The sequence below is a fragment of the Otolemur garnettii genome, unplaced genomic scaffold (assembly GCF_000181295.1).
Source record: "Otolemur garnettii isolate 467f Iridium unplaced genomic scaffold, OtoGar3 scaffold00002, whole genome shotgun sequence".
Taxonomy (NCBI): Eukaryota; Metazoa; Chordata; class Mammalia; order Primates; family Galagidae; genus Otolemur; species Otolemur garnettii.
Window position 1 is genome coordinate 2608082 of NW_003852397.1, and position 7308 is coordinate 2615389.

Here is a 7308-nt window from a genome sequence, read left to right on the forward strand (position 1 = left end):
ACAGCAGCAAAGGGGAAAGTGAGTTATAAGACACTATTTTTATGGGCAGAGCCCATAGCTCAGTGGGTAGGGCGCCAGCCACATACACGGAGGCTGGTGGGTTTGAACCCAGCCCTGGCCAGCTAAAACAACGACAACAAAAAGATAGCCAAGCGTTGTGGTGGGCACCTGTAGTCCCAGCTACTTGAGAGGCTGAGGTAGAGAATCGTTTAAGTCCAAGAGTTTGAGGTTGCTGTGAGCTATGATGCCACAGCACTCTACCCACAGCTGGCATGCAGTGGCTAGTCACAAGCGTGATTATAACACACTACAGACAGCTTAAGATTCTATCACAAAAGAAAAAAAAAGACACCATTTGTAGTATGATTCCATTTAAAAAGTGATCCTAAGACGCAAGAATCTGCACTGAATGGTTAACAGTGGTTGTTTTCTACAGGGCACAATGGCTCATGCCTGTAATCCTAGCACTCTGGGAGGCCAAGACAGGTAGATTGCTTGAGCTCAGGAGTTGAAGACCAGCCTGAGCAAGAGCAGGACTCTGCCTCTACTAAGAAATAGAAAAACTAGTCCGGCCTTGTGGCTCATGCCTATAGTCCCAGCTACTTGGGAGGCTGAGGCAAGAGGATCATTCAAGCCCAAGAGGTTGAGGTTGTTGTGAGCTATGACACCACAGCACTCTACCTAGAGCAATGGAATTAGATTCTATCTGTCTCAAAACAAAAATAAAACAGTGGTTGTTTTCTTTTTGGAAATTCGTTTGAAAATAGGGAATAATAAACCCACTGAAACCATCTCAGGAGTAAAACCTTTTGTTGCGGATTTATGAGTAGGGCACCCCAGATAATCACATGGATGTCTAAAGGCAAATGCAACAAAGTTGCCTCCTGGGGTCTGAAGTCAGGGGCCAGAAGTCAAGAACCATGATTATTCTCCCCCTCATTCAAGGGATTCGTTTTGAGGGGGGGTTTGGTCCCGTCTCTTTCAGTTAGTTTTCTCTATCCATTTTTCATCAGCTCAGTATGGCCACCAGACCTGACTGACACATTTATGATCAGAGCCCCTGAGCTCCAAGATCACCACAGTGCGCCAGTGGTCTTTGCTTCTCATATTAAATTCTTAAGAATCTGATGGGCACATTTACCTTGGGAGACTTTATCTATTAGCACCACCACCACCATCACCTGCCAGTGTTATATCTAGGCGGTGATATTTCAGGAAGTGTTCATTTCTTTCTTATTTATAGAAATTTTGCAGTGATCACTGATTACTTGTGCATTTATTATAAAAGAGTAATTTAATTAATTTTTTTTTTAAGACAGGGTCTCAGGCGGTACCTGTAACTCAGTAGGTAGGGCACCAGCCCCATATATGGAGGGTGGCAGGTTCAAACCCAGCCCCGGTCAAACTGCAACAAAAAATAGCTGGGTGTTGTAGCAGGCACCTGTAGTCCCAGCTACTCAGGAGGCTGAGGCAAGAGAATCACCTAAGCCCAAGAGCTGGAGGTTGCTATGAGCTATGATGCCACAGCACTCTACTGAGGGTGACAAACTGAGACTCTGTCTCTTAAAAAAAAAAAAGGCTGGCATGCAGTGGCTAGTCACAAGCGTGATCATAACACACTACAGCCTTGAACTGCTAGCCTTAAGCAATTCTGCAACCTCAACTTCTCAGTAGCTGGAATGATGGGGGTGTGCCTCCACTGCTACTGGTAATTTATCTCAAATATAAATTTTTTAAAAATTCTAACTGCCACTAGCAATTCAAAGTTCAACCTTTGAAACACCTTGATTCTGGTTTGCCAGTAACTATTTGTTGTTAAATTCAATGAACTTTTCTCAGGTATTTTTACATTATTTATGAATAAAGTATGTATTTTTGTGTGCTACCCTCTTAACTAAGCATACGTTTTATAGTTTTGTACATATGCAGTATGTCCTCTTACTTTGGATCAGAAGTTTATTTTATAGAGCCAATATTTCAGATTTATTAGTTGTTAAAAATCATTTTTCATAATTTAAAAGAAATGTGGATAATAAGAAAAAATACTATCTTTTAAAAATCATATTCCGTCATTCTTTATATTATTAATCAAAACAATGTATTAATCCAGGTGGGATGGTTTAGAAGAATTTTTTTTTTTTTTTTGTAGAGACAGAGTCTCACTTTATCGCCCTCTAAAGAGTGCTGTGGCATCACAGCTCACAGCAACCTCCAGCTTCTGGGCTTAGGCGATTCTCTTGCCTCAGCCTCCCGAGGAGCTGGGACTACAGGTGCCTGCCACAGTACCCGGCTAAGAAGAATTTAATTATGGTCTGATTCCCTAGAAATGTTCCCTTTTTAAAATTTTTTTTATTTTTGAGACAGAGTCTCACTCTGTCACCCTGGATAGAGTGCCATTGGTGTCACAGCTTACAGCAGCCTTAAACTCCTAGGCTCACGCCATCCTCTTGCTCAGCCTCCCAAGTAGCTAATACTACAGGCGCCCACCAGAAAGCCTGGCTATGTTTTTCTGTTTTTAGCAGAGGCAGAGTCTACTTTTACTTGGGCTAGTCTTGAACCCCTGAGCTCAAGCAATCCACTCGCATCAGCCTCCCTCCACACCTGCTAAGCTTACAGGCATGAGCCACCGAGTTTGGTCCCTAGAAATGTTCTTAAATAACCTCTATGTAACCAACTGGTAGTATGTTTTAATGCCCTCTGTATAACACACTGACTTTTTAGCCATAATGAGTTGTATGTTTTCTGAATTGCACGCTTATCAAGAATTATTTTTGTTTGTTCCCAAACTTGATAATAATAGTTGTAATTAATAATTGATTAAATGTGATATAAACCAATGAAATTTGAGTATTAAGAGTGGCTTCCATTAAAACCAAGGAGAACTCTTTGAAAAGACTTGATAAATCCTGGTTGAAAATCCTATAATTTAAGTAAGTGTGGGTGAGACAACAATAAACTATTGGGGAGTGTAGGATAATAACTACAGGAAGATTTTGCACTCAGCTTACTTGTACTAAAAGGCAATGCATCATGGGAGGGTTTATGCTGTAAAGAGACTATGGATTGTGAATAGGCAGAGGTTCATTCTCAGCCAGAAGGCCTTGGTCCTGTGTCAAAGTTGGACAAATTGACATTTATTGAAATGTATTATAAGTTTCAAATAGTGTACAGTCTTTAAGGTTAGTATTTGTCATTTTTAGGAGTCTCTAATTGAACTGTTTGTATAATTTAAAAACTGTTGATCCCAGTTGCATCGGGTAAAAATGTATTAATCATATTGATTACAACCAAACTGGAAAAAAAAAGTTAATTTTTACCACCAGAACAGAACTTGATTTGTATTATAAATATTTCCTAATATAGCAACAGACCTCTTCTTTTTTCAATTTTGTTTGCTTTGTTTTGTTTTGAGATGGGGGGTCATGCTCTTGCTCAGGCTATTCTCTGGTGTCAAACTCCTTAGCTCAAGCAGTCCACCTACCTCAGCCTTCCAGAGTGCTAGGATTACAGGTGTGAGCCACAGTGCCTGGTCCCAGTCTTCATATTTAGTAATTTTCCCTAAAGCCATATTTTTATAAATTGAGTTATATTTTGAAAGCAAGGACAGTTTACTATTAACCATGAGTGGCTTCATTGCCAAAGCAAACAATTTTCAAAAGTCCTCATTTTTCTGTACTAAATTAGATTTCTAGGAGTTGAAGTAATACTTTAGCCATGGTTTGAGCTCTGACTCTTCACCTGTTCTGTCTATTTTGAGACAATTGGATTTTATCTCCAGAGATCTGTGTCATTCAGAATGAGAACATTAATAATTGGCAATGGCTTCCTGAGAAATCCAAAAGAGAAACAATTCTTTACATAAGCCTTTCATTAATCATAAAATGCCTCTGCTTCTGATGTCTCTTCCCTGGCTCTCAGAAGCTACTGTTTGTTTTGCTATAGTAATACCCCCGCCTACATTTTTAATACAGGGAAAATTGTATTATTAATGGATACTCATTAGGACCTCTACTGTAAAGGAGATTATAATTTTAATTAAATGTAGACTTTCCCTTTTCAGAGTTGCAGCAGCTTCTTTTTATTTAAGAGCTGAGGTCTCAGTGTATTATCCAGACTGAACTTGGACTCCTGAACTCAAGCCATCCTCCCACCTCAGGCTCCCAAGCAGCTGTGACTACAGACTCCCAGTTGTAGGGCTAGAAACCTCCTTTTTCTTTCAATCCCAAAAGTCCAGCGAGTTGGAATAAGACTATCACAAAAATCATTACCAGTAAAATCAAAGTATACAAAACTCCAAATACATGTTTGAAATCTTACGTGGCATTAGTACTGAATAACAAGCAGAATATTGGAATTTTGCAGTACATTGTTTTGTGTACAGAAAGAAGAATTTAGAGTGATTAGTGACTGAAAAATTAGACTTGAAATCAGTATTTTATGTGGAAGGTATTCAAGAAGTTGAATGGTGTTGATTATGTTTACGTCAATCTTGCTTTTAAACACAAGTGCTATTACTTTACTTATTAGGAATCATTTAAAACTCTAACACTAGAAAAAATAATCACAAATTAAATTCATTAGATCTGAATTAATATATGAGAGAGGCGAATGCCTAGCAAAATGTAACATAAATTTCGACTGCATTATTTAAGACATGGAACTCTGTTTTCCACACACGCACAAATGGATTATATGCAGAATGGTTGCATAACTTATTTATCTTTGTTTTAAACTGTGCTGCACATCCTAGAACAATTTTGCAATCAGAATTATCAGCCCACTAAGCAACAATGAGTTTGTTTTGTTAATTGCTCTAGTTAACCCTAATTAGTGTGGGGTGGAGTGGCTGTGAAGGGGAGCAAGGCCCTAACACTGGCATGAGGACATTTTAGGAGGAAGTCCAGGGTCAGGGTGTGCAGATGGACAAAAGCACGCCCAACAAGTAAGTCACTTTCGCTTGGAAATCTATCACATTTGATGAACTTATTTTCAAGTGCTGTTGTCAGTTTACTTCCTCCATAAACAGGCACATTTTTATGCCTGTGGCTTCTGCTCTGGAACATTTTTAAGTTCCATAAACCTGGGCTGAGGAGCAGTCTACTTTCTCTTTCTAGTATACATTCTCTTTCTTGAGAGCCCAGTGCAATGCCTCATTCACAGGTGGGACCTGAGAACCTTTTTCAAGCCATTCACTTAACACACATTAATCAACCATCTAACACACGCCGGGCACTGTGGTAAAAGCTGGGTTTTCAGAGATGCCCATGATTGCTTATAGCCTGGTAGGTAGAAGACCACAGAGACACATCCCGTTCAGTAGTGTAGGTTCACTGGTAGAGCATAAGCAAAAGTTCTCCTTGAGAGAATGGAGCCCAGGGCCCCCAAGCACAACCTGACCTGGATGCCAGTGTCTGGGGCCATGGCTGGCTCTGTTGCCATGACCAGCACCTCTAGAGCAATCATGTACTTTACCAACCCAGTACTATCTATGGACTTCTGTGCTGTAGCTTTGCTTGTTGGGACTTCTGAAATTAAAGCTGTTTCCAGGAATGCCCCAAATCATGTGAATGAATGTATAAGTCTAATATGCATAATAATTTGAAGAATAATTTCACAGGCTATGTGTGGGTTTGTGATGGCATTTTGGGAAATCCTTTTGTCTTCTAAAGAATAGAGGAGCTGTGTCACCAGAGAAACATTTTCTTTGAGTCTGGCAGAACCTATCCATATGAATGTAAACTAGTTGTTAATGAAATGGAGGTCAGTAAGGAAATAAATCTTTGATTTGTTTGAATAGATTCTGGGCAGAAAGTCAAGACGCATTGGTGTCACTTGTCTGATGAGGGGAGAGCTTTGGGAGAAGTCTGAGTTAAGCAGTGAGGTACCTGTGGCAAGTTCTTTCCTGCTGAGTAAATGTGTTTACTTTTTTCACTGGTATTTATACTAGTTAATGTGTTGCTGCAGATAAATCGACTTCCTGAGCCTGTCTTTCAGCTTGTCCTCCTCGCTTTGGAGCTGACAAATGGTTTGAGTTTGACACAGCTTATCAGCTGAGCCCCTGCTGGGTGCCGCCAACAGCTTGCTCAGACTACTGTAGAGGAAAAGTGAGCTATCTGCAATTTTTTGGTCACTGTCCCTCTGTCTAGAGGAGGGTGCACGGCTCAGGGATGGATTCAAATGGCTATAAGGAGTTTTACCTCTTGTGGCACCTAAGTTTTGAGCCCCAGCTGGGCTCTTGATGATTTCCTGAGCTGATTTTCAATTTCCACTGTAAAATTGAAACCAATGAAACCTAATTCTCAAATTTATCAGAAAGGCAAAATTAAACCTATTGGTTGTGACTGGCAAAAAAAGGGCGCCAAAAGCGCCTTACATTTGCAGAGCACTGGAAAGACATGTCCCTCCAGAGGATCGCAGTCCCCAGCGTGGCCGCTTCTGGTGGGGGGAGCCCAGGATGCCCGTCCCTGTGCAATAATATCAGTTCTTCTCACTCATTCATTCACGTCGACTAAAAGGTGGTCAACTGGAGTTAAGCAGCATGAGGGCCTTGAGTGGGTCACTGGGGGTCTCTGGAATGTAAAGTTTTATTTTAAAGACTTCTTAAGAGAATAGTATAATGTATAATCTTGAACCACACCCAGTTCAAGATTTATCACTCTAAGAGCCTGGGTTGTTTCATCTAGACCTCAACCCTACCCCTGATGATTGCAAATGCCAAAAAGCATATAATTTCATCTGCAAATATTTTAGTATGTATATCTGAAATGCCAGGATTTCATGGGGAAAATAAACCAATAGCGTGTGATTTTTGATTGTTGGAATTAACTCTTAATTCCAAAGCTGTATTTTTTAGGGCAGATTATGGTAACTGTTTAGGCCACTGGAAAGGAAGAGTTAGAAGAGATATCTCTATAAAGATATTTTAGCATTATTAGAAATATACCCCAGGAGCCAAGATTGCACTGCAAAATTGATTCTATGAAAGTAAGTAATCCAGGATTTCATCCTTTCATGGATTCTAGACTGTTCCGGAAAGAGAGCCCGCACACGCGCTCAGGCACCAAACTGGCATTTAAAGCTCTGCTGTTCAGATAGAATTATATCCTTTCAGGTGCTGGGTAGAAGGAAGGCTTTCCTCTGCATAGCTGGTGGTGGCAGTGTAATTAGTGAGATGTCAGCTACAAATAGAATCACCGAGGCATGCACTCAGCACACAGAAACACATGCAGACTTGGCAGCTAGCAGCGATCTAGCAGTTGGGTCCTAAGTGTGCCCCGTGCCACTTGTTGAGCCTAATGCAAACTTCAG